The following is a 24,983-nucleotide window of genomic DNA, read 5'->3' as shown; positions in this document are numbered from 1 at the left end:
TTCATAAATTAATATGTTTCTATGACATACAAACCCTAAGCCTAATTTGGATTAAGTTCTAAAAACTAAGTCCCAGTGATTGTATATAGAGATTCCCTTCTTGAACACTTGTTTATTAAACTTGTCATTTGAAATATGATGTAAAAATCAATGTTAATAAATTCTTTAATAAAAAAAGAATTATGAGTTCTTGAGTCAGCTTGGCTAAGATTGAATCCAGCCTATCCAATAACTTTCTATAGTTTGTGTACCTCTCAGAGCCCCAATCTCCTCATATGATAAATGAAGTGATTAACACTAGCACAGATGTCTCTGAAGATAGACTGAAATAAAGCAAGTAAAAAGTTAAAACATACTAATTCTTGTTATTCTTGATTTGACAAGGTCAAAAAGAAACGATGAAATTAATGGCTGTGTTGAAGCTAATTGCTATTAGTGGAAGATTCAAGGAGACTCAAGTTCCTGAATTTGTTGACTGTCTGTTGTTTTAATTCCACTGGATGGCACTTTTACATGGCTCAACTCAAGCAGCCTTCTACTGCAAGTCCTGGACTCCTCTGGCCGCCCATATACCTGTGAGCATTTGAGGGTTGTAATGATGACAATTTTAATAAAATTTGCAAGAGGGTCTGTGTCTTAAGACGCCATAACTGCCAGAGACATAGGAAGGGAGAAGATAGGTTCTTCTAAATTTCAATATTATCACAACTTAAAAGCATGTGTATGAAGTCTCAATTTCGGTAGATCAGGAGTCCATGCATGGCTTTGTGGCCTCTGATGAAGGTCTCACCAGGATGCAGTTGAGACATGCACTAGAATTGAAAATTGGTCTACAGTTCAAACTGGGGAAGATCTGTTTCAAAGATCACTCAGGCTATGGCAGAATTCAGTTCCTTGTGATTGCCTGGCTGCTACCTTCACTGCCTTTCCATGGTTTTGATTGTTGAGAAAGGACCATGCTCAAGCTTGCAAAGGTGACCATACTTACTCCATTTGGCTTCCTCAAACCCACCAAGGAGGACAGACAGACCCTACAATCTTGTGTGATTAATCACACAATCCGTTCTGTGCAATCTCAGTCATCCTGCCCACATTTAAGGAGAAGGATTTATAGAAGAGGTATGATAAGCCTGGGAATATCTTTTTTAAAAGTTTCTACTGTAGAAACCTTGGGCTCTCCTAGCAGAGATCTGCAATAGAGCAAAATCTTGATACATAAGGCCATATAGTATGAAGCTAATTGAAAGGACCTCCAGGATATTGAAACAAAAGCCATATAACGAATGATTGTTGTCCTTAATGTACTATGTTGTCTCTCATCTCCTTTGCTGTCCCTTGGTTATCTCATATTGTTATAGTACCTCACTTTGTTATCTGATATATTGAATTTATTTGTATTTGGTTATTTGAAATTTGATAGGGAAAGGGGGAAAACCAAGACGGGTAGGGGTGTGGGGGGGGAGGGAAATGGGTGCCAAGACATGTGAAAGGGTATCAATGTACATAAATTAAAGCACCTTCTATCTGGCAGATATCATGTAACCCTTTTACTAATTACAATAAAAAATGCAAAAAAAAAAGAAAAAGAAAAAGAGAAAAAAAAGGAAAAAAAAAGTTTCTACTGTGCAGGTCATGTGACAAAAGTCCAAAATTACTTAATAATAGGTAGGTAGATCAATTAGTAGGAAGTCTTAAAAAGTCGTCCCATAGTTTGCCATAACTTATCTACTTGTGTCATTGTCTTAACCAACTGGCAGATAAAAAAGAAAATTTAAGCCAAGGGTTTGGATGTCCTTAAACTCCATGCTTAAGATCTGTGCACCTATGAATGCTAAGTCTGGTGGCTCTTACTGTAAAGTTGACTATTATAGAGATGTAGTTGAAGATAGAGGCTCAAGACAAGACTCAAGAAAAAGTTAGCAATATCCCATCTCAAAAATCACCCGAGCTAGTCCAGGAGCATAGCCTGGTGTTAGAATACTCACTTAGCATGCACCAATACCTGGGTTCAATTCTTTGCTACCACATATACAGAAAAAGCCAGAAGTGGCACTGTGGCTCAGTGGCAGGGCACTAGCCTTGAGCAACAAGTGTCCAAGGCCGAGTCAAGCCCCAGGACTGGCAAAAAAAAATCATCTAAGCCTGCTGGTTTGTGCCTATAATACCAGCTACCAAAAGTCAGACATGGCAGTTTTACAGTTCTAAGCCAGCTTGGGCAAAAACTCAAGAATTTATCTGAAAAATAACAAAAGCAAAAAAAAAATTAAAAAGGATGGGGAGGATGCTTCAAGCATTGTTGAGTAGCAGAGCTATTAGATATGTTATAAATCAGTAAAAATGTTTCTGTAGTTTTTACTATTTCTCAGAACTTTAAGCAGCCATAATTTATTTTATCCTATGAGTTGTATGCTGGTAGTGTAACCTAATTTTACGCTATTAAGAGCCTGATTATTTTTCTTGTTTTAAATGACAAAAGAAGATCTAATTTAGTTCTCATTCAACCAAAACAAAACAAAAACTTCAATTTTAACATATTGTTTCCCCTGAAGAGACTGAAAAAGTCAGGCATGGTTGTGTTTTAGTGCCTGATCTTTTGAATAGGCAGACAAAGAAATGACATATTTCAATTGAATTTATCAAATGTTTATTATTTTTCAGTACCAGTTATTCAGGGTAATTATGGCTCTATAGTTCTGTAAACACTTTCTGATGTAAACAACAGTGAAAATTACATTTTTGAATGTTCCAACTGTGCCCACAACATAATCAGAAGCAGTAATTTACTACTCAGACTAATAATTAGAAGTAATTAACTACTAGAAGCAATTAAGAAGAGTAATTTATTTCTTAGCATAATGTAATGAGCTACTTTTTCAATGTATGTTTGCATATTTAGCAACCAGTAATTACTTTTAGGGAAAAGAAAGAAATGTGCTATTTAGTTAACAATCTTAGCTGGCTGGCATGTGAGTCACCCTGGCCCATTAACAGGAGGTTTGACAAATCAGTGAGTCGAAAGCTGCTGGAATGAGATCTATGCCATACTTGAAAAGAAATTGTCTCGGGATTTCATATTCATTAAATCACTGAAGGAACATTTATGGACTATCTACTAGGTTTTATGTCACCTGTGTCATTGAGCTCCTGCTAGGTTTTAGTGTCACTTGCTAGGCACTAGTGCCATAAAAGTAAACAAGATCAATGTGGTTGCTCACCAAAGGTGATCAGGCTTTGCAGGAAATGACAAACAAATGTGCTAAAATGCATGATGGGAAAGTGCAAGACATTGTGGGAATAAAGCATAGAGTAAAAGGTTCTTGTTTGGTATTTTTACGCCAGTATTCTCTGGATGGGTTGTGAATCGAGCTTGAAGAGGGAGAAGTCTCTGGCACTGGCAAATGCACATATGAAAATCCCTTAGGGTGGGAGTGCCCTACTCATATACAAGTAGCTACAGCAAGACACAGGAAGCTTCAGTATGGAGCAAGAGAAAGTGATAGAGCCAGAAGACAAAAACAGACTGGATCAAGTGAAAGACATAGTGTTGAGATTTGAAGGCAAAGTAGATATTAAAAAAAGGAAAGATAGATGAGAATATGGGGGGTGAAAAAGATGAAGAAATATATCAAAATCCTGAGCATTGAAGTAGAAAAATGGTGAAAGTGAAAGATCTAGAAAACAAAATTTGATTAAGTAAGGCCAGAAAGCTTTCTAATCTTGAGAAGGAAATGCCCATTCTGGCACAGCAGGCCTTTAGGTGAAAGAGACAAGACCAGAATAGAACATTTCCACACTAAACTATAGTTATGACATTAATACACAGAGAACAAGAAAAGAATATTGGGAGCTACAAGAGAGAATATATGTTTTCTCTCATATGTGGAATCTGGAGGAAAAGAAAACAAGATTATAAAAGTTAAAGGGGGTAATATTAGGGATGAGAAAGAGGAAGGAAATGTGGGGGAGAGGAAAAGTGCATCATATGCATATATGGAAATGTCATAATGAAATCTCTTACTTTGTACTGTTAATATTCAACATCTTCTAAAGGAATCATTTAGCATATTTTCTTTCCTTCTTAAATCTTTAAAAAGAACAGCTCTGATCCATGAGAGAGATAATGAGAATAGGAACTAAAACCTCCACAGTAACTAAACTACCCTGAGAGCAGAGGTCTTGTATTACAGGGATTTCAGTATCTCAGGTATTCTGTGTGAGATGTCATTGAACAATCATTCAGGGAAAGCCTTAATATGACAGGCTCTTCATTGGGTACAAGGGATGCAAAAATGGATAAGATATAGTATCTCTGGTGGGAGACTATCTCAACAACATGAGTGCCATAACTTCAAGGACAATTTGAAAAAAAAAAGAAAAGAAATAGCACAAAAAGTACAAAATACAGAGCATAAATAAAATCCCTAAGAGCAATATAAACCAAACATTGTGCAGAATTCTTAGGAGGTGGAGGTTATATAAACCAAAATCCTTGCTGGGTGTGAAATGCTCAATGTAAATTCTGAACTAGTTCTGCTATTCCTGAGTTTTGTGTTTCCCAGGCTACTATGAAATAGGTCAGCAAAAGCAAATTCTATAATAGACCCTAGTGGAAGGCTCAAACAATTAAAATCCTTTGGTGGCTGACATTTAGGCCAAGGAAAACCTGCCTCGTGTCAACTCTGATAGAACACAAGAGCCCATGTTTAAACATTTCATCTTCTCAAGTTGTCTTTCTGAAATGTACCCAATTCATCTTGTATGAGGTAAACGACATGGCTGGATTTCTGAGTGATGAAATCACTCAAAAATAATCCAGTCACCACAGGCAAGATATTGCTATATTAATATTTGATTCATGGGACTGCAGGACTGGTTATCAATAATTCAGTCATCATTTAATATCAGAGACATGGAATGGCCCCGATGGTTATATTAGTTTACACATTAGAGTGACTAAGATGTAAGGTGTTATTGCCACTGTCACATTGCTTATGTTACATGATGACAGCATGGCTTAGAAAGACTACAGTGATATACTTATTCTGCCATCCAAATCCATAAAACAATTGGGAGGAGCTAGACCAGAAATGGAGACTAGGAGTCTATTTTAGTTTAGATGCTTCTAAAAGAGGCAGTTCCTGAGTGTGTGAGTCACAATCCAGTACTTTATTTGGGAGGCAAAGAAAACACTAAACAAGGGAGTGGATGCGACCAGGGAAAGGAGTTGGCCAATTAAGGTGGTGTTCTCATGCCAGCTACTACCCTAAGTGTCTGAAGTTTGATTCTTGGAGTCACTCAGCACCCAGATAAAATCGCCTCTGAATTATTTCACCCAAGGGAAGCCGGTGTGTTCACACAACAGCCCTCACAAGAAAGTCTTCTCCAGAGGACTGGTAATTTCCTAACATTTATGTCATACCACAGGAGCAAGAGACGTCTTCCTTGAAAATAAAATTCCTCAAGCACGGGAATGTAGAAGTCAGGGACTAGAAGTATGGAATGAGATAGAGAACTGGTAGTATCTGCCACATCCTGTATCGGCTCTCCTGAGAGACATGAGAGAAGAGGGAAACCGACAAAGATCAAGTACCCAAAATGTACCAGACTTATTACCATATTATAATATTTATTTCCTACAAGAAAAAATACCTGGCCCATTTCCCAAGTGCATGAACTAGACATCAAAGGAATAGAGTCTTGTTGACACATGCTGGGCCAGGTCCAGTAAAGTAAGGACTTGGACTCCATTCTCTCTAACATCATTGTGCTAGTCAATTTCGTATGGCCTTGTTTCTGGGTAATGCCCAGGAATGGGACTGCTGGCTCATGGGAGAGCTCTACATTGAGTCTTTTGAGGAATTATCACACTGCTTTCCAGAGGGGTTGAATGAGTTTACATTCCCACCAATAGTGTAGTAGAGATCTCCCCTGGCCACATCCCTGCCAGTATCTGCTGTTATTAGATTTCTTGATAATGGCCATTCTAACCCACTCAAAAGCCAGTCCTGTAGTTTGAATTGAGGGCCTGGGTACTGTCCTTGGACACTTTTTTCTCAAGGCTAGCACTTTGCCACTTGACCCACAGCACCACTTCCAGCTTTGTCTGTGTATGTGGTTCCAGGGAATCGAGCCCAGGGCTTCATGCATGATAGGTGAGCTCGCTATAGAAGGCCACACTCCTGGCCCCTCAAAGTTGTTTTAATTTGCATTTCTTTTATAGCCTGAGAAGTCGAGCATTTCTTCATGAGTTTATTGGCCATTTTTATTTCCTGTCCAGAGAAGTCTCTCTTTAAGTCTTTAGCCCATCTTTCAATGAGAATTTGTTTTGGGGAGATTCAGTTTTTTGAGCTCTGTTTTAGATATGAGGCCCTTGTCTGATCGGTGGCTCGTGAAGATCTTGTCCCACTCTGTGGGCTATTTAACTTGCTAGCTATGTCCTTTGATCTGTGGTTTAATGCAATCCCATTAGTCCAAACTTTCTTAAATTTGTTGTGTTTCTGGGCCTTTATTAAGAAAATTTCAACCTGTGCCAAGAAGCCCTCGTGTATCTCTTATTCATTCCTATAAATTTTTTAGGGTATCTGCTTGTACCTCAAGGTCCTTGATATATTTAGAATGAATTCTGCAACAGAGATTTTTTAAGAAGTCTCTTTGACCTTTCTATGAGAGAGTAGATTTGGTTTCCATCTCTATAGTGATACATTTTCAAATCAGAATCTCAAAAGTTATGTTATCTGAGCCGGGCATGGTGGCTTGTGCCTGTAGTCTTAGTTATTCAGGAGGATGAGATCTGAGGATCATGGTCCAAAGCGAGCCCTCTTATCTCCAGTAAACCACTGGAAAACTGGAAAGTGGAGCTGTGGCTCCAGAGGTAGGGCGGTAGCCTTGAACTGAAGAGCTCAGGGACAGTGCTCAGGCCCAGAGTTCAAGCCTCATGAGCGACAAAAAAAAAAAAAAAAAGTTATGGTATTTGGAGATCCAGGGTGCTAAAGTGCTAAATGTAAAAATACTTTTCCAGGTGGGCAACGGATATATACTACACACAGGAAAGCCTGACTCCTGCCTTTGCCAATTTCCTAAAAGATCTGCCTTTTACCCAAATAAGGCATTTATTTCTCAGGCTTAAGGGCCATTAGGAAGACACCTGAGCAAGCATGGATGAGCAAGATAGTATTATCACACTCAGTCTTTCCAAATACCTACTGAAAGTCCAGTTTTGATCACCAGGCCCACTTGGATGCCAGTCACTGACCTAAGAGCCAATAACTGGTATTCTTTCACAAGTGATAGAAGCCTGGTCAACTTTCCGCCAGGATCATTCACCACACAGAGAAACCAGCCATTAAATAAACAGTAAGGGCCATGTTAAGTGGCAGTTCTCCAGCTTATCCTAAATCACAAGGACTTAGACTGTAACTGGAAAAGCTATGGGCACCCAGAAATTTAAATGATCTCATTGGTGATTTTTAAGATGTGCCAAATTACTCTTTTCCTGCACTTAGTTCTGAACAAGTCTGAAAAGGTAATAAGCAGCAAGTGGAAATAACCTCCAATCCTTACACATACAGTGGCATCATCAAGATATTTAGTTCTAAGTTCTTTTTCTTTGTGGCCTTTAGAAACCAACAACCATGCAGAAAATAAGTACATAAATAAATAAACAAATATCTGCTAAGTATCTTTTCCAAGGTTATCCATACTCCTTTTGCAGTCAGTGCCTATTCTTTCTGCCAGGTCCAGAGTTTGAAGTCTGAATGTCACCCTTTTTCTGCTTCTTTGCCCAGCTGGCATCTACCACTTGAATCATGCCTCCAGCCACAAATTTTTGCTGATTGAAGATGGGAGTCTTACAGACTTTTCTGCTCAGGCTGCCTTTGAGAAGTACATCTCCAGGTCTCAGTTCCCTTAGTTAATAGGATTCTGGGCATGAGCCCTCAGTGCCTAGATATTTAGTTAAAAGTAGTGTACTTTATTTGAATCACATTTAATTCAAATGTCTACTGAGATAAAATTCAGGAACATACATCTCTACAGTCTAGAATAAGATATGCCACATCCCGAACTCAAAGCCAAAGACAGGAAGCACAAAGGGTTCTCTTGCATCATGATCTCTCAGGTGAACCAAGTAGATAGCTGAGGACACAGATAAACTGGAAGCAATTTTTTTTTGCTGTCACATAAGCTTCAATAGTAAGTTAGATGAACAAGGCAGTCTCAGAAAGATTTCAAACACAAGGGTTTGGATATCTTTATTTTAAGAATAGGTTCTTTTCTAGTCCGTTGCAACAGGCAACAGATGTACAGCAAGGATGAATTTGTTACTAGTCTTCTCTCTACAGCTCTACAAATTTATATGGCTAATTATATAATCACTTGTAGTTGTACAGATACAAACATCTAGGCTCCACTGGAGCCCTCCCCTAGCTTAGAAGACACTTGGCAACAAGTTACAGGCACTGGCAGTCAAGGACCAGAGTGGCCTGGCCTGTTTTCTCTTTCACATTCCAAATTGCAACCTAGGGGAGCAGAGATTGCCCATACTTAAAACTATTTCTCCACTGGGTGCCGGTGGATCATATCTACAATCCTAGCTACTAGGAGACTGGGAACTGAGGATCATGGTTTGAAGACAGCCTGGGAAACAAAGGCCAAGTCATTTTATGTCCGATTAACTGTCAGAAAGCGGCACTGTGGCTCAAAATGGTAGGGCACTAGCCTTTAGTTAAAGAGTTCAGGGACAGTGCCCAGGCCCAGAGTTTGGAGTTCAAGACCCATGACCAACAATATATATATATATGTGTGTGTGTGTGTGTGTGTGTGTGTGTGTGTGTGTGTGTGTGTGTGTGTGCTTATGCATGTATATACATATATACATATGTGTGTGTACACATGTATATATACATATATGTATATGTGTACATACACACATACACACATACATTCCCAAGGGAGAAGTACCTTTTAGTTATTCAGCCTTGATTTCCTTGTTTGTAATTCAAGACTTTCTAGAGCCCTTAAAAATACGAAGAGATAATTATTAAAAATAGTTACACACAGCAATGACTCACTGCCCAGCATCACATAGCAATACTATGGCACTAGCTCTTACAATTAAAAAAAGAGTTCTGGGGGCCAGGAGTTTGGCCTAGTGGTAGAGTGTTTGCCTAACATGCACAAAGACCTCGGTTCAATTCCTTGGTACCATAAACATAGAAAAAAGCCAAAAGTGGTGCTGTGGTTCAAGTGGTAGAGCTCTAGCCTTGAGAAAGTCCAAGGACAGTGCTCAGGCCCTGAGCCTGAGGAATGGCAAAAAAAAAAAAAAGAGCTCTGTTGTGCAGTCATCCAACATGGATATCCAGAACTGCAGGCTCAGATATGTCTCCCCAAGGCTAGTAAGACAATTTATGAGAAAAGGGACAAAAGATTTTGTTACCAGGATAGTGAGAAAATTTTCAGAATCTTTTTGTGCAGAAATAGATGGTCATTGTGCCTCTTCATAGGTTTCGTGTTTCTCTATGGGGGGATTTCAAGCTTGTGACATTAGAAGGTCATTACTGGGCTATTGACTAGGCTATCTGAAAACTTCCATACCTGTCCATTCTTGAAAAGTCGGTTTCAACCCAACCTGAAGAGCTCTCCGGAGAAGCAACTGAAGCACTTTGTTATTTAAGCTATTTATGGCCAGATGGTCTTAAGGGACTTTAGAAGATGTACTATATATGATATGTTATGTGTATAAAAATGCTTCATAGGCTAATGTTTTGTGAGAGGAACAGAAATGGATGCAAAGACTCAGCCGTCTGGGAAGATTCCAGAGTGAAATCCAGATACACAATCTACTTTGGGGCATCTCCATCTATAATCACTTAAACAAATCACATTTTATTCATGTCTATAAATGTTTCTGAGATTATGTTATTACCTGTGACTTCCAAGCTTGGTAAATGGGGAGAAAAAAAAACAGCTTCATTTTTTTGTAAAACTTCTGAAAGTCTGAACACTATTCTAGACTTTCTTTTTCGCTTCTTGGAATTGTCTCCTTAATGCTTTAAGAACACATCTACAAAGTAAAACGGAGTAACTTCCCTTGAGTCTGACTGTGAAAAACAATGAATGTGTTAATTTTATGTGAATCCTAGGTCTACTTGCTTCTGCTGAGATAACTGAAAACCAGCTTGTGGTTTATTGCTTCTCTTTGAAATGGTCATCTAACACATAACACATAGCTTTTTGAAAGCTATTAGGCATTTTTGAAAACATGATAAAATCAAGCATCTGCTCATACCCCCCGTAATGATGGAAAGACAAGGAGCAATCTGTATTAAACATCCTTTGTGAGCCAGTTGTTGGAGAAATTTGTGATTTACTTGAAGTACATTTAAATCTTGCCAATTATATTCACTCGAGATTCACTTATTATTCTTTATCACACTCCTTAGGTAAAATGAAGCATATTTCATATTAACATTATTACTGTGTGATTATAATTCCTACTGACAAGATAAAAGAAATAAAGTCAAGAAAAAATGCATGATTTGTCTAGGTTTCAAAGCAAGTTTGAATCAAAATTGAAATTTCAAGACTCAGTAATCACGCTGCTTTTTTTTTATCAAGCTGATGTGATATGTGTATGTGCATACAACCCACCACTCACACACATGTATGTATATTATATACATGTAATACATATCATATAATATATATGTGTGTTACTACAGATCTAGCTGTAGGGTAGACATTAAGGATTACATTTTGAATGCAACAGAGGCCCCTTTTCTTGCCATAGATGCTAATGTGGGGAATGTGGGGGTAACGCACGTAACTGAAGAACTACATATGACTATGGCAAGGTGATTTCAAATACAACATTCTCTCAATGTAAGAAAATTAGCATCCCTCAGATCTGCTGACTGTCTTTGATATGTATCATCAATCCCCTGTTATATGCCCACGAGGTCAATCCTACCCAACTTCCCCTGGATCGCTAAGACTTTCTTCCTATCCCAGTATCCCTGTTTTCTCCTAAATGGACTCTACTCTACCCAGATTTGATCCTTGTGGTTTCTGATATAAATCATGCATATTATTGCTTTATTACTTAAAAATACTTAAAAATGTTCCTGGACAGTTCTACTTATGGTAGTGTAAAGATTCAGTCAATATTCCTCAGAATATATATTGGACAAAATTCCCATAAACCATGATAAGCAAGTCATCTGAAATCAAACCAATTAAAAGACTGGTAAAACTTCAGCTGAGGGGCTGGAAGTGTGGCCTGGTGGTAGAGTGTTTGCCTAGCATGCACGAAGACCTGGATTCAATTCCTCAGTAGCACATGCCTAGAAAAAGCCAGAAGTAGTGTTGTGGCTCAAGTGATAAAGCGCTAGCTTTGAGAAAGCCCATGGACAGTGTTCAGGCCCTGAGCTCAAGCAGCAGGACTGGCCAAAAAAAAAAAAAAAAACTTTAGCTGAAAACAACAGGAGTCTATGATCTATCCAAGGAGAAAGGCACCCATGTCTTTGAAAATTTTTTGCCAGTCCTGGGGCTTAAACTTAGGTCCTCAGTGAGCTGGTTGATGATTATCAGGACTGGTCCGGGACAGATTAGAATCCATCGGACTTGCCATTCCTTCAATCCAAGTGACTGCTGCAGAGAATGACTCAGATTAAGGGAGACAGATGACAGATGGAGGCAGACATGCCAAGTACTGCTTGAAGTTGCCCCTTGGAATTTGATGACCCAAGTGAAGAGTGAGTGATTCAACAAAACAATCTCAAAGTCCTTGTTATCACTTCCAGGATAGGGAAAAGAAATTCCAAAACTGGCAACCATCCTACCAAATGGGGCAAACTGGATTGGGGACAGAAAGCATGAATCTAACCAGATGACACTATGAGTGGGGAAATCAGCTGTAATGCTAGTCTGAGGTCACGACCTAACTGGAGTGAGCAGAAAATCAGCCTGAAATTTTACAAGACTAGGATAGAAGTAAGAGAGCCATTGGGTGATTACCTATGCGCTCAAGAACACACACACACACACATGCGCACATGTGCGCGCACACAAAGTAACATGAACTCGAGAGTTGCCTGTATTGATTATTCACTCTATGCCCAAAATATATCCATAAGCAGAAGGTGGGAGCTTCATAAGACTCAGGTGTATGAGCAAAATCTTGGCCACATCACGGGTTTACCACTAAGCAATGCAGACATACAGGTAAGCTTGGAGGCCATGTAAATAAACGAGAATGATAAAAAGGGATGACATTGGTCAGGATGCATGCTAGTAATAAACTGCTTTGTTACATGGCAACTCTTATACAATCAAAGACAATTTAAAAAGTAAATCTTGTAAAAAGAATGAGATACTGAGCTAGGGCAGAGACTCACCCCAAGAAAAACAAACTTATCAGCTAAGTTGCCAAAAACACTCCTCTAGCAGGGTGCTGGTGGCTTATGCCTGTAAACTATCTGCTCAAGAGGTTGAGATCTGAGAATCATGGTTCAAAGGCAGCCCAAGCAGGAGACTCTTATCTCCAATTAACCACCAGAAAACTGAAAGTGGAGCTGTGTCAACGTAGTGGAGTGCTAGTAGCCTTGAGTAAAAAGAGCTCTGGGATAGTGCCCAGGTCCTGAGTTCAAGCCCCATTACTGACCCTTTAAAAAAAAAAAAGAAAGAAAAGGGGCCAGGAGTTTGGCCTAGTGGTAAAGTGCTTGCATAACATGCACGAAGACTTGGGTTCGATTCCTCAGTACCACATACATAGAAAAAGCTGGAAGTAGTGCTATGACTCAAGGGGTAGAGTTCTGGCCTTGAGAAAAAGCCCAAGGACAGTGCTCAGGCCCTGAGTTCAAGCCCCAGGACTGGTAAAAAATAATTAATTAAAAAAACGGAAAACATATATTAGAGCTACCATAAGATATTTTTTAATTTTTTACTATCTTTAAATACTTGTATGAAAGGATTTCAATTCAACACATCAATTTATGACCATAATATATCTTCATCAGTGTCATAATCACTCCACATCTATCAATTCCCTCGTTACCTAGATTCATTTTCACATGTATATGATGAAGATTATGACTGTAATAAGGTAATATAATACTATATAATAATATTTTAATGACAAGTTTATCTAGAAAAAGTCATACAACATGCAAGGAAACAGGTAAATATGATCCAATCTCAGAAGGAAAAACATTAAGTCAGTGACCACAAATGGGACTAAGTGGTAGAATGATTGCCTAGCACGCACAAAGACCCAGGTTCGATTCCTTAGTATGATATAAAGAGAAAAGGCCAGAAGTAGTGCTGTAGTTTAAGTGGTAGAGCTCTAGCCTTGACAAAACTCAAGGACAGTGCTCAGGCCCTGAGTTCAAGCCAGAACTGGCAAAAAAATAAAGTAGTCAGTGAAGCCATTTTAGAGAGTCTCTATATGCTAGATTTAGCCAAGACTGCAGAGTAGATAGTTTATATATGTTCAGATTACATTTAAAGACTTTAAGGAAAACATAATGACAATAACTTCAACTAATCTCAATTGAGAAATAGAAACTATGTCTTAAAAGGGAACAAAGGAAATTCTATATTCAGAATGTCTGCTACATGGGGTCAATAGCACATTTTATTTTTTATTATTATTATAAATGTGATATAGGGAGGAATTACAGTTTTACAAGTCAAATAGTACATTTCTTTTGGAACAGTGTCACAGCCCAAGCATAAATGTGTTGTCATTGTCAACAACTAAAAGTAAACCAGGTGGAAGCATGGCTCAAGTGATAGAGTGCCTGCCTGGCAAGCACAAGTTCCAATTTCAATATTGGAAAAAGAAAGTAAAGAGGAAGCAATGAACAGAGTTCCTGATATGTCATAAGTGCTCTCAATCGTAATTGCACTTGCCTCATGTGTTCAAGACCTTCCTGTAACACTTAAAGACGTTTACTGCCTGCAGATTCACAATCTATAATTACCAATGCCCAATCTTCACAAGATCAAGGAGCTATCCAAGAAGAAAGGAAGCATGTCAACTTGGGATGCCCAAATCATGTAAATAAAATACTTAGACCTTAGGTCTAAGTATTTCGGAGCAGCCACGAAGTCACTTCAGTGCACATAAAAATGACACAAGAGGAAAACATGAAAGCCACAGGAAGGAAAGACATCATTGAACTAAAATGGGGAGATTTTTTAAAAACCTGGATAAGTAGCAATATTTAGCCTCACTCTTGGAGAAATCTGTGTATGCTTTTCAAGTCATGTCTATTGGCCTAACATGTCAATTCTACTGATAGAAACGACCCTATGATTCATGATTGAAAGAACAGAAATGGACAGAAACCTCTGTGCTACTGGGTGGGAAGGAAAGATGAAGAAATGAGAAAGCTGGTGAGTGAACTGTGGTGGTTACTAACTTTGGTGACCAGGAGGAAAGAGTTGTTTTTGTGTGACAGTAAACAATCTACAGTGCACGCTTGCAATGCATCTTCCTGGCTTAGTAACTTATTCACAATCTTATGATCTTCTGTAATTATTCTCACAATGCCACAAGCTCAGGATGATAGCTAAATGTGCAGAATTACACAGCTGGCAAACAGTGATTTCAAAATCAGAAATGGGTCTTTTCTGCCTCAGAAATTAAGCCCTCCCTAACTAGGGCTCAACGTATTCTCCATATCCCTTAAAAGTGGTCTAATGGCACAGCTTCCTGTCCCTCTCCTCCTCACAAACACCTGGCAGATCATAGCTCATAAATAATCCAAATGCCTTTTTGAATTCTCTGGCATTTCCTTAAGGGAGCTGCTTTTAAAATATTGCAATTTCCCTCTTGAAAAGTACATTAGTCACTATGGAAACAGTTAATTCATTGATAAGAGTAGGTATCTTTTATTAATAAGGATACAACAGTATATGTGATCTGAAATGTGTAGTTCTGCATAGAAAACCATTTCAGAAAAGGAAAGGAAAAAAAAAAAACCACACATAGAGCATTCGACCATTGTGGACTTCACAGGATATAAATGCAAAACAACCACTCTCTCGGGGATTATGAAGTACTAGTCTCCTCAGACCTCTTTCCCTAAATCTGCCTCCCCTGCACTGTGGCAGCACGCTGCCTGCTGAGCACAAAGTAGTCCCCATCCTCCTCACTCCACCGTCCTGGAGGACTTTCAAAGGAGACTGGGAGGTGGCCAAGCAGCTATTGGGCCTAATTAGCTCTCCCACAGACTGGAGCAATCCCTCCCCAGATCCCCTGGCCTTCCACACAAAAGCTGCAAATTGCTTTCCAACCTTTGAAGCCTTCCCGGGAAGCCCTAAGGAGCAGCTCCCTAGCTGGGGCATTATCGCTGGGCACCCTCTGATCAAAAGCCTGGGCAAAGGGCAAGAGAATTGGCCCCTGGTGGGCAGTAGCTTTGGAGAGTGGCTAATGCCTGAAAGTAACCAGGACCAGGGGAAGACAAAACACTGATGTGTGCCGCACCCTGCCTCTGATGGTTAGTGTGTGGATATGTCCTGCCGACAAAATGACAAAGCTAAGGTCTGTCACTTCCTCAGCCTCCTCCACCTCCTCCTTTTCCCTCCTCATCTTCCTTCTCCCCTTCTTCCACCTCCTATCCTATTCTTCCTCCTTTTTTCTCCTCCTTTTCCTCCTCTTCTTCTTCCTCCTCCTTATTCTTTCTCCTTCTACTCTTAGTTCTTTTCCTCCTCATCTATCTCTAGGAGTTGTTGGGACACCTTTCACCTCAAGAGCAGCAAAGCCCAGGATAGAGAACTGATAACAGATCACACCTCAGATACTCACCACCTCTCCAAGGAGACAATCCCGGGACCTCAGCTAGCACAGTACGTAGCACAGTAAGGACCCTGTTAATGTTAGTTACTAGTCCCCTTGTAGAGTATCTGACCTCTTATCCCGATGCTCTCCTTTGCTGCCTCTATTAAGACCTACATCCCTTCATATTCGCAAGCATAACCTCACTTCCCATCCCTTGAAAAACATCCCTTTGCTCTTTAATAATGGTATCAGCTTCTTTGGTATTATATTTATTGTTCTCTATCCATATTTGTAGATAATTAACATGACAAAATGCAAAAAGAAAAGAGAAAAGTCTACTTGGTTACTTAGTGAAGAAAAAGACACTGAAACTTCCTGAACATCTACTGTAAGTCTACCAAAATAATAAACACATATCTATTCATTCATTTTTTTCCCATGGAAAACCATCTTTACGAAAGTTGAGGGACACTACCCCTGGTTGTAACACAATAAAGTAGCACATTCCTGCAGAAAAATACAGTAACAAGAGCCATAAAACCTTATGTAACTATAACCTCTTAATATACTACCATTATAATAATAAAAATATAAAAGACTCATAGAAAACATTTTAATCTTTGACTGACCCAAGAAATATCAGTTTGGAAAATTTTACCCCAAAATATTAATTCTAAAGAAAAAAATATAGGATGTGTTCTGTAATGATCTCTATTCCAAATATTATTACGGGAAGCTGGAAACACACAATCCTGAACTAACCTCAGATAGTACACCAAGAACTAAGATATGCTGCTTGGCTCTAGTAATTACACTGGAAGAAAGAAAAATATTTATTGTGCATTACGTTACTATAATTGTCTCCAGAATCTCTGAAATAGACCCCACCATGATGTGAAGGGAAAGTAGAATTTAGAATCAAGCAGCCAGAAAAATAACAAACAACAAAACATTCATCTTTTAAAACAATAAAATGGAAACCGGCAGTAGAGTTTTGAAATCGTGCTACAAATAGCTAAGTGTTCTTTGGTCTTGCTTCTTTCAGCTGATAGGAAATTATGACAGTCCCATCAGAAGTCAGACTAAGGAACTGGAATGAGATATCAAGCAGTAGCCCTTCCATTAAAAACATAGGATCTTGACAACTAGCTACTACATAGAAGGTAATTCCACAACGAGGCCTGGGGTGAGCAAAGAGGAGAGTACAGATTGCTGAAGGATACCAGAGGCAAACAAAGCAGGAGAAGGCTTTCTGGAAGAAGTATTTTCCATGCTAAGAAGATGACTCAACCATGCAGAAAAGGAATGAAGAAGGAAGTTTCAAGCAGAGAGAATAACACTGGAAGGCAGGTAATCTGTAAGAAGAGCATGGCACTTTCTAGAAACTGCAGGTGGTTAAATATAGCTAGACCACAGCAACCTAGAGGAGAGACAAGGTTAGGGCAACAGAAGCAGTCAGAGGCCAGGATAAGTAGAATCGCCATGTGAACTATAAATTACACACGGAGGGTTCTGGAAAATCCTTTGAAAGACTTAGAGAAAGAACGAAAGATGAAAATCATTTAAACAGATGAGGTGATAAGAATATTTATGTTTCGGTGACGTTGTGAATTGTTTTATTGAGCAAAACAGTGATCATCAAAAAGAAAATAGTGGGACTGGAAGTCTGGCCTAGTGGTAGAGTACTTGCCCAGCGGCTCAAGTAGTAGAGCTCTAGGCTTGAGAAAGCCCACGGACGGTACTCAGGCCCTGAGTTCAAGCCCCAGGACTGGCAAAAAAAAAAAAAGAAAAGACAAAGGAAATCATTTTTTCTAAAGAGAAAATCCTTTGAATCCCTTCTGCCCAATAACATCCTTAAGCCATGTAGCCTTTATCTTAAAGCAGCAATCCTATATTTATTCATTCGTGTTCCATATTTTAGATACTGCTGTTAAGCATCTTAAGCATGAAACCAGGGTCTCCTTCTTCAATAATATGCACCTCAGGCTTTCTCTTGAACCCTCAGGGAGACTTGGGCCAAGTTCAACCAGATCAGATCTCTTGAACAGAAAGAAGCCATTTCTGGTTATTGCCATGACATGGGAACCATGGGAGTGTCTAGAGATGAGGAGGAATAAAATAGCCAGAGTCCTTGTACCCAGGAGCACATGGGAGAGAGGCCACATAAAACCCAGAGATCAGCTGAAACTCACCTGCTGAAGGACAATTGGATACCAGAAGCTCAAAATGCACAATTCCAGATGGCTGGCTCATTCTTATAATCCTAGGCCACCCAAATGAGAAGTAGTCCATTTTATAAACCCTTTTCTCCTAACAGGGAAGGAAGGAAGGAAAGGAAGGAGGGAGGGAGGGAGGGAGGGAGGGAGGGAGGGAGGGAGGGAGGGAGGGAGGGAAAGAGGGTGAAAGGAAAAGGAAAGTTACATGGCACCAAAAGTCTCCACATGTCCTAAAATGCACTGCAAATTTACTAGAGCAGGGAAAGAAGGCCGCACATTTATAAGGATGGCTAGCTAGCAAAGTTAAAATGCCGCAGAGAGCGGAATGGGTCAGTAGTGTAGGGAACAAGCTTCGCCATTGCCTCCACATGAACACTGAAAGCACCGCTCCTCCTCTGGGAGCCCCAGCTCTCCTCTCCCATTAGATGGAGCCATTGCTTTCATTCCTGCTGCTGTCATTTATTAACTGTGAGTAGGAAAGGCATTTAATGTCTCTGAGCTTCAGATTTCCCTAGTATAAAACAAGGATAATTACCAGGGTAATATTTTAACGCAATTAATGAACTTTTCTCTTTTACGTTTTCTGTGTCTATAGTCTGTGTAATCAATCTACATCACCCATCTGCCTTGCTTGAGTTGGAAGTAAGAAAAGTAAGATCGATATTTGAGAGAAAGAGAGGAATTATTGCTATGCAATAATATGCAAAACAGATAATTGTATTGAGATACTGGTTTTGTCAAGGTTTTTCTAAATTCCTTTTATCTTCCTCCTTTACTGTTATCCTGACATTGACTTGCCATAATTGAGATAACAATTTTATATAATGGAGGTCCCAATTGAATAAGAAGAAACGAACTGGAGAAGTTTGTCCTCTCTCTCTAGCAAAAGACAGGAGGAAAAGATAAGGAAAGCAAATAGTTCATCAGGGAATCTCTTATCATTTCTTTCTAAGCCAGAGTATAGAAGAAAAACATGTCCACTAAATTGGGGAGGGTTCTGGGGACCAGTTAGAAGTTGGCTACAGGTTACGAAGAATACATAGAGTTGCCAATAGAGATTTCAGGAGAAAGACGGACGTGGATGAATAATTAAGGATTTCTTTGCTTTCCAAATTCACTTTAAATACCTGCTATATTACTTCTGTCATCTTCCTAAGATTAATCTCCTCACCTGATTTGTATGTTTGTTTGTTTGTTTGTTTGCTAGTCCTGGGTACTGAGATCAGGGCCTAATCATTGTCCTTGGACTTTCCTCAGGGCTAGTGCTCTACTATTTGAGCCACAGCACCATTTCTGGCTTTTCTATGTATGTGATACCGAGAAATCAAACCTGGATCTTCATGGCAAGCACTCTACCACTAGGCCAAACTCCCTGCCTGATTTGTATGTTATACTACAAGTTCGACCTGCCCCTCTCTAAAATCTTTGTCTCTTCCAAACTAAAGAGCATGGGTTTTTGTAGAATAAGTTGCTAGAAGGACATTGATACCCAGAGATGGGTACTGATATCTATCAAGAGGGGCAAGCAAGAGGAGAAACTTTATAGTTCCAGTATGTTAAATGCTAACAATGGGTGCTAGCCTTTGAGTATGGCAGCCACAAGAAAGGAAGAATGAGCTCAAAGGAATAAACACTATCTGTATTAGTATTAATATGTCCTCCCTCCCGCTTTTCCATTTGTCTTAGCAAGGAGACTGCCCATCTCGATGTCCTAAAATTACTCACCTCGAAAAAAATGACCTGAAAGGCTATTCAGCCTAAATATCTACCCAGAAAACAAACCCCTCTATTAATCTGTCTCTGTCTGGCCTCTCTTGGATTTACAAAAGAGCAGCATGGTATGGAAAAAGTGAAGGATTTGAGATCTGATAGACTGGATGTCAAAATCGAACCCTTAAGCTGGATGTGATGCATCTTAGTCTTTTGGCGCCTCAAGGTGTCTTGAAGACAAATGTCATCACAGTACTTACTAGCCAGGGGCATTGGGGATTGAGATCCTGACTTTCTTGATGCAGTCTATTCCACTGGGGGACAAATGGAAATAATACAAAATCTTGTTGCTGGATTAATAGAAAATTAGGTTCCTCTGCATTTAGTATGATATCAGCTCAGATATTGCACTATGCATGATAAAGAAAAAATATTTTCATTCTCCTGCCTAATAATGCTGCAGATTGGACTGTCATAACCTGGGTCTTCTTTTCCCATACTTGGTCTCTCTTCGTGGCTGCAAATTCCCCTGGCTTATTGCATCCTCCCTAAAACTTTCTATGTTTTTTTTCTATGTGCATCCATTTTAGCCTTCAGGGATTCAACCCAGTAGCGCTCACCGTGTATGCTTATTACAATAAACAGACTTGAATTAAATCTTAGGTTCCACAATTCCCTTTCAATATAATCACATAAAATGGAAATGTCAAAAGTTGGAGAAACCATAACTGTTTGACAATTGAAGGCCGAATTGTGAGCTAGAAGAATTCAAACTGGCTCTTTGGGTTGTACAATAGATGTTTCTGTTGCAAGAAAAATAGAATAGGGCATCTCCCACTTCTCTAAAAATCAAATTTATTGTGTTCTGATAAGATGCCAGAAGGGATCCCATTGACAAATGTAAAATATTCAAACCACAGGTTCTGTGGCTGAATGCCAAGGCTTCTGGCCCATAGTATGCAATCTTTAGCAATGAAAAGCAAATAAAATAAGACTCTTTCCATAAGAAAGTCACAAATTTCTTAGTTGTCCTTATATAATGTGGACTTATCTGTCCAGTATGGGACTAACTGTCCAATTATTTCCCCATGTTTGCAAATCACACACCATAATGATATGCAAGTTTATATAGATAGCCCAATTGCACCTGCTGGCTGCATTTCTAATTAGGTTATAGGACATAAAGAAAGAGGTTCAGCCACACCTTAACATTATCTTAAAATGTAAAGAGAAATGTCGCAATTTGACTGCAAACTTCAAATTTTCTCCACTATTTCTGTGACTGTCCCTGCAAGTGAAGGTATGAATGATAAGATCCAGTCATGGGGAAAAAAAAAACCACAATAAGCTAATTATACTGTATTTTCATGTGGAGATGCTTCTGAAATGATATATTCATTTGGTATTTCCCTAGGAAATAAATGAAAGGGTGACATTCCTCAAAATTGGGGGGCAGCTATTCAAAAACTAAGTGCTAACAGACCGGAGCACACGGAGTGTGGTTCTTTGTGGTTGAGATGTTACCCTGCTGCTGGTGCAGAGTCAGTCTACAGCAACGAACCATGGTACAACTGTAGTTAAATGTTGCTTGAAAAGTTCTCTTTGAATGTCCAAAGACATCTTAAAGATAAAATGCATCAAAGAAAGGAACAGGTTTGGAGGTCACTAAGGAATTTGATAGTACTGGAGGCTTATACAAGTCAAACTCCTAATGGGAGAAAGCAGGAGGAAGAACTTGGAGAAACAAAGAGATTAAAAAAAAAGAGCAAGTGGACCCAGAAACTCTTACATGGAGACAATGAACCATGAGAGGCCTTCGCTGTGAAGCTGAAAACGAGAGTAGGGCATATTAGGGCCCCAGCTGCACATCAGGCTGCCTGAGCAAGCCAGTTTGTCTGCATTTATGCACCACTTTTGCTTTCTGAAGATGGGTAACAGCAAAACCCAGCATCTAACACATCTAACATAGGCCTGGCCAATAGGAACAGCTCTCCTGTAATTATCTGTCAACGCTATAATAACAAGTATCCTTTAGGCTCCACTCATGAGCCATCGGATTCAGGCTGTCATCCTGATTTTCTCAAGACATTTTTTGCTAGCTAATATGGATCTCACTGGGCAATGTTTACCAAGCCTGAACTTTCAGGTTGTTTCTCCCATTTGCTTTGCTTTCTTAATCTTCAATTCCTATCTTTTCCGTGGGGTTGACAAAGTGTCTTATGCAGCCTCAGTACTTAAACCTTCAGAGTTTCTAATAGCTAGGCCCTAGGTCCAGCAGAATGGCCTGTTTAGGAGATGCTTCTCACAGGCCAGTGCGGGTATTCCCTTTGCAAAAATCATGCACAATTTGGCAAACAAAAATCATATATTGGCACATTGATTTGGGTTGATTCATATTGCTCATGTGGATAGAGAGCCTGTGAAAAATTAATCTTCCTAGGGCAGCCATGAATCTTTGGGGCAGTGATAAGATGCTAGATTACCCTTTTCCTATTCTCATTCAAGAAGAAGATAGAAAATGTTCAGGTGAAACATAACTGGGATATTCTGGCAGAGCAGAGATAGTGGAAAGCAAATGGCTTCACGTTCTTTCATTTCTTCAAACCTCTATAAATTACTAGGAAGCTGAGAAAGCACACTTCCCATACTCCTATAATTTATTCTACTAAGTAGTTCTGAATCTACACCAACCCTACAAGATTTATGATGCCCATAGAATATTTTTAGTTACTACTAGAGAAATTAAATTAATTGTAACCCCAAATCTTGCCTGCCAGACAAAACTTGTTTGAAATAACAATTCTAGAATGCTAGCCAATATGCAATGAAAGAGGTATTTGCCCATATTTGCTGGTGATATTAAGAATGGTGCAATCCTTTGGGGTAACAATTCAGCAATGTGTGTGAAGAGAATTTGAAATGCCAGTTCCCAGTTATATTACCTCTGGGAATCTAGCCTAGGGACATTATCATAAATAGAGAAGAAACTGTCAGCTTTTCTGACCATAGCAGCTGGCCTCATCTCTTTTATTTTTCTCTCTCATAGGAGCTTTTGAAGAACCAAGTCAAACATACATTACACTTTGGGCTATCCTCAGTGACAGACATAATAGATCTAGTTATCTTTTTATTAAAACAAACATTTACTGATTCTTTACTAAGTGCCAAGTAGTGTATGAGGTGTTTTATAGATGGAAAGTCATTTATTACTCATGGCAATATAAACAATGAGCATATCACTTAGCATTCCTTCAACTTCAAGAAATAAGCCTCAGATCAAAGGCCTTAGCCTAGATTGGTGGCAAGGTTGGGATTAGAATCCAAGCCTGGCTCTTTTTGAGCCCATGTAATACAGTTGTGGTGCACTAGTTTCCTAAATTCACAAATATATACACATATTGGTCAGTAGTAATTTTAAGTAAGTAATTGGTTCCTATGATTATAGAGGCTAATGGGTCAGATCGATGATAAGCTGTCTCCAAAATGGAGACCCAAGAGAGTAAGTTCTGGTTAAGCAGAATACCTAAGAGCAAAAGTGCCAGTACTTTCAGTTGCAGTTACAGTGAACGACTGATATCCCAGCTTGAAAACATGGAATCAGGAAAACACATTCTCTTACTCAGCCTTTTTCCTATGTAGGCTCTCCAATGCTATAAAGGAAGCCTACCTACAGTGCAGAGGAAGCACTGTACTTGTCTATTTATTTAAATATCAATCTCACACACACACAAAAACACCTCCAGAACAATGTTTCAGCAGCTATTTAGAAACCCAGGCGAGGTGAACCATGAAAATGAAACATTAAAATCATTTTCTTTATCATAATTCACTGTTTGATATGAACTTCATTCATGCTAAAAAAAAAGTAAAAACAGATTATCAGTCATGCTGCTGAAAGTAAATGAAGAAGGAAAGTGTGCTACTTTTCAAAAGTGCTAAGTGATCCAGGCAGAGATACTTATTTCATTAATTAATTAATTAATTAATTAATTAATGTTTCATAGGACCTCATCCTTTGCCACATGTGGATTCCAATTCCAACTCTAAATCTTGGATTATAATAGGTCTTTATAAAAATGGGGTCTGGGAAAAGGCCTAAAATCCAATATTTACAGGGAACTTAAGAAACTAACCCCACACAAACACAACAAACCAATCGTTAAATGGTCAAGGGAACTAGAGCCAAGAGATGGAAACAACCCAGATGCCCCACTACAGATGAATGGATACAAAAAATGCAGAACCTATATACAGTGAAATTCCACATAGCCACCAGACAAGATAAAATAATGGCATTCTCTGGGAAGTGGATGGAGCTAGAGCAAACCATGTTGAGTAAGACAAGACTAGAGACAAAAGGTGCATGTTCTCCCTGATGTCTGGGCATTAGATCTAAACAATACAAGAGCACAATGGAACAGAGAAAATGAGAGAGAAAGAGGGAACAACCAAATCCCTAGCAAAGAGAAGAAACGTACATTAACACCCAGAAGAAATGGTTTCATTGCCAGTATTCAAAGAGTTAAACCTTCCATTCTATGTTAGTCTAGAGATTTTTTGTGTATTCCAACATTTATAAATTCTGCAGACTAGAATGATGATGGAATATAGCTCAGTAATAGAGTAGTAGCCTGAGTGTATGGATTCAATCCCAAGTACCACAAACAACAATAACAACAATAACCAGTTAAAGCAGTAGGGAAAACAACAGTTACAGGAAAGAAATCATACAATCATGCACACTTGAAAAAGTCTTTTCATTTGGACCTATGATTACCAATAAAATAAGCATTAGAAGCTCCTGTTAAACTCCAATAATCTGTAATTTTACTCATGTAATTTTACCACTAGAGGTTCAGTCCTGAATTAGGTGATCCAAGAAGAGACACAAGTACACATGGCACATAACTCTAGCCCTCCAGGCTTGAAAAGAGGGTAAGCCTTGTTGTTGTCCTTTATATTCAGAAGTGATTTCTATGTTGGGGATTTTGCACACATTCTTCCTTCTACTTGGAATGCTCTTTCCTCCAATAGTCACACAAGCTGGCTTTTGCTCTAATGTCATCTTGGTCCCTGACCATTTTCCTTAAAATCACATCTTGTTTCCATCTGCACTCTGTCAGATTTCCTTATTTCAGCAATTCCACTATAATTGGTACCATCTAATTTGATATATAACATATTTATATGTCATGCTTCATAAAGATAAGAGTTTTTCCCATTTTATTTATTGCTATATCCCCTGCAACATGAACAATGCCTCGCCTATAGAAGGA

Source organism: Megascapheus bottae, chromosome 9, assembly GCF_031878675.1.
Source record: "Megascapheus bottae isolate mThoBot1 chromosome 9, mThoBot2.hap1, whole genome shotgun sequence".
Taxonomy (NCBI): Eukaryota; Metazoa; Chordata; class Mammalia; order Rodentia; family Geomyidae; genus Megascapheus; species Megascapheus bottae.
This window is presented reverse-complemented; position numbering follows the sequence as displayed.